The sequence below is a fragment of the Micromys minutus genome (assembly GCF_963924665.1).
Source record: "Micromys minutus genome assembly, chromosome: 7".
Lineage (NCBI taxonomy): Eukaryota > Metazoa > Chordata > Mammalia > Rodentia > Muridae > Micromys > Micromys minutus.
The window spans coordinates 65040796-65054608 of NC_137976.1; the positions used below are offsets into that span (position 1 = coordinate 65040796).

The following is a 13813-nucleotide window of genomic DNA, read 5'->3' on the forward strand; positions in this document are numbered from 1 at the left end:
GAGTGAGGACTCACTTATCTTTGGGTCCAAGGACAAACATTTTCAATGTAGTTAGTGATTATGCTGGGTTAATAAAGTGGGAACTTGTATGTTTTCCTCCTAGACCCATGACTTCACTAGAACATATATAACATTACAATAAAGCCTTCAATAAAGATCAATGTTATACATTCATGATACAAGTCATGGAGTTATTTAAAATATTAAAAGCAATTTTATTCCATATGAGAATTCTAACTGGTTGGAAATTACTGAGAAAAAGGACATTCATCTCACTTCGTATTACTCTTTCCCATTTGTGATTCTTTCAGGCACAGGTAATATTTGATGGCTGACAAAGGAGTGCCTTCTCGGATATCATGTGACATACTTTTTAAAAGCGTTTATATTTTCTGGATAAAATACTGGTTTAAAAATACATTCGGAGTGGGGATATATATCTTAGATCTTGTGCTTAGCATATTCGAGTCCATGGGCTGAGCTTTTGTCAGAGCTTAAAAACAAACAAACACAGACCCTAAAAAAGTATTAATACTTTCAAACAGGGAGAATATACAAACACAACACAATGAAAAGACATTTTATTTTAGGAATAAGTCAAATTGTAAAGTGGAGAAAAATCCACACCCAAGAAGAAATAACTTGGAAATTGACCATTAGTATTTTTTAACCTTTTCTTTTTTTTTTTTTTGCTTCTGATTTTATGAAGAATTTTTGTTCAGTCTTTTTCTTTATTTTATATTGCTTCATGATAATGTTTCCATGTCAATAAATATTATGAATTATTTGCAAACATATATTATGGTAGACCTACAGTGTACTTTACAAAACCTTCCTGCTTGTTGATGGGCATATGTACTTTCAGGATATGTGTTATCAGTAGTGTTATAGAAATTCATTCAGTGTTTGGCATTAAGAAATGAAGGGCAGCCTCAAGTCATATGAGATAGGTCTGACAACATAAATGCATATCATGAAGTCAACTAAATGCTACCCTTGGTATGTTTTTTTACTTGCCCATGTCTCTTACAGGTGTAGATATGCCCAGCAAACTGCAAGAACTTAGACAGGTAAGTGTGCAGAATAGTTCAGTTGTCTAGCAAACTATTATTTGAAAAATCTTTGACATGTTTTTCAACGAGTATTAATAGTGCAGTGTGAAACTTCAGTTCTTGCTAGAGAAAGAATAAAGTGCTTCTCCAAGTAACAAATAACAGAAAACAAACTACACACACACATACACACACACACACACACACACACACACACACACACACACACCACAGAAAACATACTAGTGACACAGCCATGAGTTCCTGGGATACCGAAGATTCTCTGAACTTGTCATCTGTAAAAATGGAAGTTATAAGTCAGTGTTTTCTGAAGTTACAACTTATAAATAGTGGAATTGTATTTCCGGCTAGCAGGAGTTATGTGGTTTCAGAAAATGGAACATGTAAGAATGTCGCCACTTGGCTTTCAAGAAGCAGGTTTATAGAGGATGAAGAGCTGCCATTTTGACAGGGAGCTCCATTTTGCCCATCCACCTCATGTTCTCTATTCTCTGTTAATATCTTAATATCGCATAAAAAGCATTTTAATGTCTGGATTATATAATTTCTAGACACCTTTAAATGCAACGTGGTGCTGTTTCATCATTATGTAAACAGGTTGGCCACTTGGTAACAGATTTAGTCCCATTATTCTCTTTTGAGGAGCAAGATTATGGGGCACACAATGTGCAGGGCAACCCTACCTTGATAGGGTTTGTTTAGTTTGTAGGGGTTAGATGTTTGGAGAGTTGTTAAATCTTAAGGTTGTGTTGAATGATGGCCAAAACTATAGAATCTGGGGTATGTTTATGTCTTCTAGAAAATAAAAGGACTCCTGGAAGTCCAAGTAATCACATAATACTCTGGAGTTTATTGGAGGGGGCTGATTCTATGGGGGCACATAATGATAAGTCTAGCTTCCCAGGCTAAACCCAAGATAACTTGATTTGTAAATAATGTGTGTCTGAATTACAGTTCTACTTCTGTAAAGGTATACCATGACTAAGGCTACTTATATAAGGAAGCATTTAATATGGGGCTTGGTTAAGAGGATGATTGCTTAACTGGGACTTAAGAGGGTCCATGAACATTATTTCTGGGAGTGTGTTAGCAGGCAGGTATGTATGGCATTGGGATGGTAGCTGAGAGCTCTCATCCGATTCATAAATATCAGTCAGACAGAGAAAGAGTAGGCCTGGCATGGGTTTTAAAATCTCAGTCTACCCCACAGTGGCACACATTCTCCAACAATGCCACGCCTACTGATCTTTCCTAAATGTTCCACCAGCCAGGGAGCATTAGAATCTATGAGCCTATTGGGCAATTCATATTCAAATGAACTTAGCATGTTTCTTTTCAGTCTTTGGTTAAGTCTCATACTTATTGCAGACATACTTCTGAAGCCCAGTCTTTTTGGTATGGTTTTGTTTTGTTTGTATTTATTTTTCTTATTTTTTTCTTATAACTCTTTTCTAAACTTCCTTCCTTCCTTTTTTTCCTTCCGTCCCTTCTTCTTTTCTTTCTTCCTTCTTCCTTCTCTCCCCCTCTCTTTTTTCCTCTCTCTCTCTCTCTCTCTCTCTCTCTCTCTCTCTCTCCTTCTTGTCTTTCTGTCCTTTAAATTCTTATAGATACAGAAGCTAAGAAAACAGTTTATGGAGACAAAGAATGCTGAGCTGTCCAGTGCTTTAGATAATCTATCCTCTTCCCACCCTAATAAACGAGGTAAGTTTTAATTTTAGTTGTAAAACTTATTTTGAAAGGACTCTTTTGGTAAATATCTCTATAAATAAAGGAATAATATTGATAATTTTTTATTCCTCAGGTCAAGATAAAGATAAAAAATTATGTTTTTTTTTCTTTTAAAGTGTTGCAGTACAAATGTTCCTGAGCCCATAATGATGGAAACAGTGGTTCACTAGCTCACATTTTTCAGTTTTAAATGAAAGAAGTCTTTAGTGATTAAAACTATTATCTACCATCCGCATTTTGGCCTAAAGATTTAAACCAGAAGAATGGACGTAGAAATAACCAAGTTTTAAAACAAGTTGATATTTTACTTTACATAAATAGAAGCACCATCACTACAATATGTGTTATGGAAAAAGATTTGACCCAGACTGATACTCTTAGGAGAATTGTTCATTGAATCACTAGATTTCCATAGTTTTCCAGTTTTTTTTTTAATTTTTTTGACAACTTGGTTTATATTTTTGAGAAAAGTAACAATTCTATGTGTTCCTTAGTTCATTAATGATGAGAATCTATTCAATTGTATTTGGATTTTCTTATCATCACCCTGATTTGTCTTTAATGTCAATAAAAGCATATTGCTACAATACACCGAATGAGAAAAAAAGTTAAGAGAGTATTCACAACTTAACTCATACTAGCCATCTTATATTCTAATATTTTACTATAGCATGGTTAAATTTATGCTCTGGAGCTAGGTGGTTTGATTTCAGATATTAACTTTGATAGTTCCTATTTGTGTGACCTTAGGCAATAAACTTCTGATGAATTGGTTTGTTGTCTCTCTATATAATTATGTTTAATATATATTAAAGATAATTTTATGGATTTTTAAACTAAATTATTTAATTTAATTCAGAATGCTATATGTCATATGATAACTACTCTGTGGTCTTCACATTTCAATAATTGTTCCATAATTATTATTTTATTCCTAATTATTGCTATGAGTATTTTACATAGGAAAAAACTATATATTATAGAAATGATATTACATGTCTCAAAATAACATGACTACTAATGAATTTAAAGTGAAAAGTGATATGAGATAAAGTAGAGAAATGATGGAAAGGAAGAACACTTAGCTTTTTAAAAGATTGTTACAATACTCCTTTCTACTTCGAATCATAGAAAATGATGGAAGATTCTAGGAAAATCAGTGATTAATTATGAAGGAAATAATATCAGAACCATTCTTGTGTCTCATGCTACATATCGCCCAGAAGAAGAACAGAGAGGGAAGCAGAGAGCAGACAGAGGCTCCTCAATGGTGATTCCTACACTAGGGTTGGCAGAAGCAAATTCAAAGGGATTAAACTGTGCATATGTATTGAACAGTATGTAAAGAAAAATGCTGGGTATTAAAATAACCCTACAGATGCCTTCTGTAGAAGGTAGGAAATGAGGCTAATTTATATTTATTAAGCCAGTGAGAGGTTAAGGGAGAGAAAGCATAGAACAGAAGAAATATTGAAAATGTAGAAATGGAGATTGGTTGGATTCTTCCATAGTGCAGTTCAGAGTGTGCTGTATCTCTCATGGTAATCTAGGTTTCACATAGTTAGTGACACTGTGTTTAATGCACATAGATCAGTACCTTCAGATTCTGCCACTATATCAACTATAAATATTTTAACTGCTTCCAGAGTTGTCATGGTAGAGTAGGAAATTGGAAGAGGCGTTCAGGTCATGAACTCTCTCAGTTCCAAGGTTGCATCTGCTACTTCTGCTGGCAGAGTTAGTGTGGGGCTGTCACTAACATACTGACAATTCAAAGTGGTAAATATCAGGAAGTCCCCATGTTACCTGCTTTGCATACCAACAGATCCTTTGATCTTTCTTTAAAATACAGATTTTATTTGTCTTAGGGTTTCTGTTCCTGCACAAAACATCACGACAAAAAAGCAAGTTGGGAGAAAAGGGTTTATTCAGTTTACACTTCCACATTGCTCTTTATCGCCAAAGGAAGTTAGGACTGGAACTCAAGCAGGTCAGGAAGCAGGAGCTGATGCAGAGGCCATAGAGGGATGTGACTTAATGGCTTGCTTCCTCTGCCTTGCTCAGCCTGCTTTCCTATAGAGCCCAGGTCTACTAGCCCAGGGATGGCACCACCCACAATGGGCTGGGCCCTCCCCCTCTTGAACACTAATTGAGAAAATGCCTTACAGCTGGATCTCATGGATCTTTCTCTGTGATTAACTCCAGCCTGTGTCAAGTTGACAGAAAACCAGCCAGTACAGTATTCATCCTATTCCTGAAAGGATTGTAGGACCCTAACTCCAGTGACCCAATGTACAAATAACTGAATTTCCTGGGCATGTATGATCAGGAGCAATATAATAACTTTTTGTATCATTTTAAATATCAAAATAAAAAGCCAAGTTATCCACCTGACACAAAGCCTAATAATTGCTAGAGGGATGGGGAAATAATAAACGAAATCACCTGTCCCCCTAATTAAGACAAACAGGAGACAGCAATATTTGGAATGATCTTAGTAGTCCTGGAAAATTTCTGGCCACGTAAAAAAAGCACATGTTATTCTGCGGGTGGAGAGTGGGTTCTCATTGGACTTGGCAGTTTCTTAGATTTCTCTGTTCACAGGATTGTTACGCCTGCCCTATCTTTCCTGAGATTTTTGCTTTTCATGTGCCTTACTTAGAAAAATAGTTTCTTGTGAATTTCAAAAATTCCCCAGTTGTTTTCAAACTCGTGAACCTGGAGGTACAAGGCTTATTTTGTCGTAAACTGACAGAGACAGTTTTCATCCCAAGAGTCAAGCTTTCTTTCAGGATTGAAAAGAAAAAGAAGCAAGAAAGGAATAAAGAATGGAAGGAAGGAAGGAAGAAAGAAAAGAAACCAAGGAAACATCAATTATTTTTATGTACAAATGTTTCCTTAAAATATTTTAACATTTTTAATTCTCATCCACAACTAATATCAACTTCCTGAAGACAGCTGAAAGACTTCTTAAAGTTCATATTCTTAGTTTGATTTCTTCCATGAGCTCTTTATTCCAGCTGTTACTTAATGCAATTTTAAAATCTATTTATTTCACATAAGATGATGATATCCAGTTTCATTTATTTTTGCAGAAATGATGGAATTTTCACATTTATGGCTAAATACAACTGTATGTTCCCTCTCTGCCTCTCCTTCATCACCATGTCCCTCCAAATGTGTGAGTGCATACATGCATGTGCTCGTGTTTGTGTGTGTGTGTGTGTGTGTGTGTGTGTGCATGAGAGAGAGAGAGATTGAGCAAGTACTTCATTTGATTAATGAAGTGGAAACCTCAGCTGAGTCCATAATTAGTATACAGTGACTATTGCCATGGTAAATGTAAGTTCATTAGCATCTCTATGGTATGCTGAGGTTGATGCTTTGAGTGTACACTCAGATACAATATAGCTGTATCACAGTACATATCTACTTGCATTTTAAAAATTACTCCATGTATGTGTCTGAGTCTCTCTGTGAACATTCAGGGAACCACAGGCACCCACAGTTTAAAAGGGTTATCAAATCCATAAGATTCCAACTTACAAGTGATGGTAAGCTACCCAGTGCAAGCTCTGGAGTTTTTTCAGAGCAGTGCTCTTAATTGCTAAGCTCTCTCAACAACCCTTACTTTTAATATTTGAGGAATCACCATAATAATTTCCATAGGAAGTAGAGTATTTTACACTCCTATCAGTCACAAATAAGAATCCCTCCCCTCTTTTTTACATCCAACATTTTTTTTGTTTGTTATTTTTGTTTCTTTGATGATACCTCTTCTGACTAGGATGAGATTGGGTAAGGGACACCCATGATTTCTCTGTGGGGATTTCCAATTTTCTGTAAGTCAAACCTTCCTCTAACACATAAAGCTCATTTAAAAGTCTTGGAAAAAGCATCCCAGTTTGCTAGGTTTGGCATTCGGTCAGTTAGCTTCATCAATATGTTATGTATGCAGCAGTGTCCAGTGTCCTCATAATAAGGTAGGAAAGGGTTAAAGGAGGGCAGCTGACCTTTTCCATTTAGAACATATTACTGAGTGGTTCTGATTCTAATGGAATGAGGTTGACTGGAGTTGAGAACATCAAGGAACATTAGCAACAGTTGGATAGTCCTATCTCTGCCACTGATATTTTGGCCTTATTACTATATGGATAACAAAGGTATGCTGGTAGTGACTTCAGTGAATAGATAAATTTGAGATTAAGGGAAGAAGCTCAAATGAAAAGTATACATTTGACATTTATCAACAAATTCACATCTGGCATTTTGGTGAGACCACCCATAGAATGATTCTGTATGTAGAGGGAAGCTACCCAAGGGCTGAGTTACAGACCAGTTAAAGAGCAGTATTGTGGATATGGGAAAAATTAATGACAAGGGTTGAGAAGAAGCTTATACTAGTGAAGGAAACAACATGAAACAAATTCGAAGAAGTCAAGTACAAAGACATTTCAAGCAACTTCACAGCATCTGAACTATGATAGATAGCATCAATAAGGGGAGAGCCGAGACCTGCTGAGTAAACCCAGGAACAAAAACATTATCAATAGGGGACCAGCATTTTATTAAAAGGAGTGTGATTAAACAATTGAAACCCTAGACAGTAGACATGTCTTATGTGTATATATGTTCATGTGTGTATATATGTGTATGAATGTGTGTAGATACAAGTGTCAATTTGTGTAGAGGTCCAAGGACAGTATGAGTTGTCCTTTCCTTAGACACTGTCCATCCTATTTTTGATACAATGTCTCTCACTGAGGTGCAAGTCTGCCAATTAGGAAAGTCAGCCATACATTGAGTTCTGCCTGCATACATTGAGCTCTTTTGTTGCACACGTTTCTGATGGACACTTGTCATTGCCTAGAACGGTTTAAGCATCAAAGAAAGGTTTTTATTTTTGTGTCTCTTTTCTTTTCTCCTCTTTAGCAGAGATATGAAAGCATGCTTCTGCGCGGTAGCAACTAAGAGGTTCTAAGAAGGTTACATGAGGTAGTCAGCAAGGGTAGTTCATGAAACAACACACATTCCTAATGAGGTCAGCATTTTGGCACTTCTAAAATGTCATCACTATGAACAACCATGGCTGAAGGTAAAATGCACCCCCACATCCAGCTGAAAGCAGTAAGACTTCAGTTACTGAAATAATCTTTACAAATGTACTACACTCTGCAGAGAGCTGCTCTAAGCCTAAGTGCACAATACTGAACCCAAGTGTGAGTTAGGCAGACATCCAGGGCAGCAGCGGTTGAGCTGGTTGGAATTTAACTTCATGAAACTAAAAGGTAATTTGTGTGCGTGGGAGGAACCGACTCTATTTGCGGTGCCACGCATGATTAGTCCCCTTTCAAGCAGGCCCAAAATATGTCTCCAAACTATATTCCACCGCACGCTTAACAGCTCATGTGATGGAAATCTTGCCTCTGTGTCAGCTTTTATTTTTGTGCCAGACAGAGGTATCCAAAGATATCTGAAGGAACAAACTGCACAATGATGATGAGTTTCCATAACAAACTATTAAAGGAAGACTGGACTGGAGGGACGTGTTATCAGCTCAGAAAATAGACTCCAGCCTTCACAGGAGTTGAACGCAATTTCTCAGAAGGCGGGTTAACGGCTCCTCCTACTGAAGATTTAATATGACTCATTGATGCATCTGACAACTGAAATGCTGCCAAATTTGCCTTTTATTTTGCTGAAGGAGTGTCATGCGACCCAAATCTTAAGGTCAATATGATGAAGAATAATTTACCTAAATATCTTTTGTAGTTTGCAGGGTGATTACTAAGCTTCCCCTTTCTTCCCTTCACAAATAGAGGGTCGTTTAGCTTTTCTCTTTCACTTACGTAACCTCTGTAGCATGTCAGTTACACAGAATGAAATGCAAGGGTGAGTCTCCTAGGTTAGTCCCTGTGGCCCTCAGATTGTATCAAATACCTCATAATGCAGCAGAGTGGAGCCCAGTGACCTTGCACAAGGGGACTGTTCTCCATCTACACTGCTCACAGTCTCTGTCCTCAGGTGCTTTGGGATCTGATATGTGACTAGCTAGTGTGATGAAAAATTTGAATTATTAACTTACGTAATTTTAAGTCCACATAAAGCTAGCCGCTCAATAACGAACATAATTTTCTTTTCTTTTCTTTTTTGTTAAAAATGTTCTCCATCTCTTATTGAAGAACATAGAATGTTTTAATCAAATGGAAGATTTAAAAAAAAAATTCTAATAATTTGCTTTGTTTTCTTCTTTAGCTTGCTTTTGGAAATACTGTGTCTGAGACTTTTCTGAATATACAGAAGAAAAGAACACTAGAAGATCACATACGTGTATGCATAAATTATGTACACATACATATAACGCAATATACGTATTAAAGTTTACATTTGCTTCAAGTGTTAAGAAACTGGCCCTTTTTCTGCACATCATTTTTCTCACTTTACTATCGTGCTCCTCCTTGGGTTATGGCTTGCTCAATGCTTTTTTGGTGAACAATGAAACCGGCTATACTCTGGAATAGACCTGTCCATCAAAATGGCTTTAGTGCTGAAACTGGGTGGTTTGATTGGTTGTGTGCTTTCTTGAGGTCCGTTCTCCTCTCTCAATACTTTGGTGTTGGCTGTCAATAAATATATGTTAAAAAAATAAATCACACTGTCTCAACTCATATGGAAAATATGCATTACGTTTCTTTCTCATTTTTATAATTGTCCATTTTTGTATTAATTACAATAGTTGCCTTTGACAATATTAAAAATGTGTACATTGCTGAATAATAGAGATGCATAGTTTACCTTGATTTGGAAGAAAGTAGTACTGCATTTCTAAGAAGTAGTATGTGAGAAAATATTAATAAAATGGCTTGCTTTGGGGTTTCTTACTTCTCACATTTGCCTCAGGCAGAGGGAGGACTAGGACATCTTTGACACTGCATGCCTAGAACTGGCGAGACTCTGCGCTCAGAAACAAACCTCCTCAGAAAAGCATTTGCTTTTTCTGGTTGCTTTCAATTTCCCATTGCTGTATTGTTTGTTTTGTTTGTTTTCTTAGAGCTGCATAGGCCTGTTAAGTGAACTCATGCCTCAGAGTTTAAACCTAATTTTGCCTGACATTCATTCTGGCAAAGAAGCATTCACAAAGTAACTTTAGAACTAAATGTCAGTGCCTACACTGTTATGTAGTCTATATACACTCTTTTTCTTTATACTATTGAGAAGTGTGTTTGCATCTCTGGTCTAATAATTCTGTGGTGCTTGATGATAAAGGATAGGATGATAGCATTTTATTAAACTAAAAACATACAATGCCCTGTGATAAAAGTGAAAGTACGTGAATAATAAAGACAACATGTAGCCTAAAAACCCAAGAAAGCTCTTTGCATATCATGACAAAGAAAATCATAATGAGTACAGGTAGGCTAGAGGAACTCAGCTTAATGTATAGCAATATGTCTAGGGTCTATTCAAAATGTGATTTTTTTGGGGAGAGCTGAATTTCAGTGCTGTGAGGATCATGCAAAGTGCTTGAAAAAAAAGGAACGATCTTTCAAGGGGCTAGAGGAAAGGGGAAACAGCTTGTTCAGAAGCCGAGGTCAGAAGAACCTGCCATCCCTGCAGAAGAAAAGGGAATCAGTATGCTTTTGTTCAGTGAGCAAAGCTGACAAGCGCAATCACTGAGGCAGACGGGTTATAGCCCACTAGCTCAAGATAAAGTGCTTGTTCTATTCTAAACAAACAAACATCCCTGATGGATGCAAAGCACAGCAAGATCTGCACAAGCTTCAGGTCTTTGAGACATGATTTCCCACTCTGGAACCACAGTGGATGTTGCTTTTCTTCGTCCATCACCAAAGACAAGCTATGGTGCACAAACGATGTTCATTTCACCACAATGCTCTTATTCTACCCACATCTCCCCTGGGATGGGCTTGGCTCCATTCCAGAGAACAATGTTTATTAACCAATTATTTAGGGAGAAGGTTTACCTATAAGTGGTGCTGTCTTCTTAAAACCTGGAAATGTAGATATAAGTGTGGATTAAATGTAGATTTTATGTTAAATAAAAGGAGAGTGAAAAGAAAACAAACTAACTAGCTTAAACAGCATGTGTGTTAAACAGCCCTGGATGCCCTTCCTTGGGAACCGGATAAATACACATGAATAAACATGAAGGACAAGAACTGAAGATGCTTCTATGTACGAGAGCATGTGGGAGCACCAACTCAATAATATTTAGAAAGATTAACATTCCCACCTTCCTTATCTCAGATTTATTTTCTTTGGACGAGTTGGATGATATTCCAGTACATTGGAACTCAGACATCAGACAGAATGCCATTGCTATTTTTCAGAAGATTTGATTCAGTTTTTAATAATTTAAGAAATTTAATTTCCCTTTACATATTTATTGTGCCATAAACCTAGATGTTGATTTTTTTCATAGTTGATTTAATTTATTTTGTGAGTTTGTGTTCAATTTATGGATTTTGAGATAAATCTCTCACAGTTTCTTTACACTCTAGACTGCATAAAATCTGATTTATAAAAAAATTAATTTTCCAAATGATACAGGGATACAAGGCACACTTTGATAAATTTGTGTAGTACAAACTTGAAGATATTGTAGCCTTATTTATACCCTCATATGCAATGATGGTTATGTAGTTAACCGTAGAACTCTAAAATTCATATTTATATATTCATTTGTTCTATGTATCTCTAATTAGAAACAAAGATAAAAAGAGCAATACATATTTTTTAAATCATTAACATTAAAATTGGTGGTTTCCCAGGGACATACAGTTCAAGTTCCTGATATACATTGGATTTAATAATACAGAGATAGGATATCTTATTAATATAACTGATGTTTTAATTTATAGATAAGAAGACTCCCATCTCATCTAGAATATTGCTATCTATTTTTCTATTTTTTTCTAATGTGGTAGTAAAAACTAACATATATGAATTGAAGTGCCTTTAAGTTGAAAAGTATTTTTCTATTTTTCATTGAACACATGAGACAAATGTACTCACTACACAGAATGGAGCTCAGTTAAATATGTAGTGACCTCTTTAAACTGGAGTATGATTTCCAGTCTTCTTTTTCCTCCCTCCTCTTTCCCTTGCTTCTTTTTTCTTCTCTCTCTCTCTCTCTCTCTCTCTCTCTCTCTCTCTCTCTCTCTCTCTCCCTCCCTCCCTCCCCCTTTCTTTCTTTCTTTCTTTCTTTCTTTCTTTCTTTCTTTCTTTCTTTCTTTCTTTCTTTCATTTTTTCCTTGTTTTTATTTTCTCCTTTTGAAACAAAGGACTCTCTTGGCCAAGCCTGGCTTCAAATCCACATAGCTGAGGGTGGCCTTGAATTCCTGATCCTCCTGCTCTTTCCTCCAGGGACTGGGATGACTGGCATGAGCCACCATACCGATTATACTAAAATGTGTCTCTTTCATGCTAGGCAGGCACTGTGTTGTTGGTCTGTACTCCTTGCTCTCAGCTTATTTTTGAATTAAAATAATGCAGAAATATCAGTGTGTTAAGATAATTTTCAAATTTTTAATATGAGAGATTGTAGACTAATGCTGACTCTAATACCTCTTAAAGAACGCAAAACACTATTTGGTTGGATTGTTAGCTTATAATCACTGAATGATAAGGAAAAGAAAAAGAAAATAGAAAGGTTGCTAATATAAGAAAAATTTGCACAATTTACCCTTAGACTAGTAAAAGTACACAAGAGAGGCAGTAACTTCTTTTCAAATGAGTTTTTTAAATTCAGACTTTGTCAGAATATTATACGTAGACCAATTATATTATCTTTCGTTATGTTAATGTTTAGTCATTAGTTTCTAAAGAACTCAAGTGCTCAGGTTTTCCAAATTTATTTGTCTTTGCTACAGCCTTCTGCCACAGTTGGAGCAAACACTCATTTACTGTCTTGTGATTAAGCTTCAAGTTGAAAATTTCAACAATTTGACAAACTTCAGAAAAACTGAACCAAAAACCACAATAAAAAATAACCCCAAAAGAACCTATGTTAATCACTATGTGCTCTTTTCCTATTTTTCTACATCATCAGACCTTTAAACACTAGGTTACTAGAAAGCATGTTGGATAACTGAAATATGAAAATATTAATGGCAAGAGAATGCATCATATTTGACTGCTGTTTTAAGAAGTAGGTTCAGGGGGCCTTGTTACAATTTATGAATCTTTGAGAAATATTTTCGAAGATGTCCATGCGCTGTAATGACCGGCACAACTCAACTGAAACCACAGCATCATCATGACGTGATGGGCTGAGGAGGATCAAGCTTTGGGGAAGTTTACAGAAGGTCAGTTCCTGGTCAAAAGGGTAGGGAAGAACTTCACTGAAGTTTCTTCTATCACTCTGGGCCATCTCATACAAGTAAGTCACATCTGTAAAAGTGAAAATTGAAGTTGTTATAAGTGTTCTTGCACTCTCTGGATCACAGGAAAAACCAGAACATTAACAGAGATGCAGGCTTTTCCCCACATGGTACTTCATGACAGCTTTTAGTTACAAAGAATATTTTATAACATACCGCAAAGTAATAATTTAATATACCCGTGAGCTTAAAGAGCATTTGTTAAGTAGAAAGCCAAGAGCCTAGGCTCAAGTTTTCATGTAAATTCTACTTTTCAGTTCTTCAGTGTCAACTGTATCCAATTACTTTTAGTTGTATGTCTTAGTTCAAATGATGTTGGCATGAAAAAACAAAAGGAAGACAGGGATTGGTTAATTTTTAGATACACGTTTATAACTGCACTTTGCTCCTGAAAACAAGAATTTGTGAGCTTCCTGTTTTATTTCAGAGTTCTCTTCATTTATCTGAAGGATGGTATCACCTCGTTTGTGCTTCACATAATTGAGAAAAGTCGTAATTCAGGGGCTAGCGAGTGACTGCTGAATCAAGGACTCTGTTTCTAATGCCATTAAGTAGGTAATCCTGACTTCAGTCCTGAAATTGCCAATTTCACCTACGAAAGCTTTGAAT

General features: G+C 36.2%; 1 protein-coding gene across 2 annotated transcripts in view; it reads right to left on the bottom strand.

The window, feature by feature from the left end:
- Positions 1 to 12669: 12669 nt before the first annotated feature.
- Positions 12670 to 13813, bottom strand: part of OSTN (osteocrin) — a 38292-nt gene continuing 37148 nt past the window's right edge. For both annotated transcript variants that reach the window (XM_080919356.1, XM_080919355.1), the window contains one exon: positions 12670 to 13214. The gene's annotated coding sequence lies outside the window, so the exon portion shown is untranslated. The remainder of the gene's footprint in view (positions 13215 to 13813) is intronic.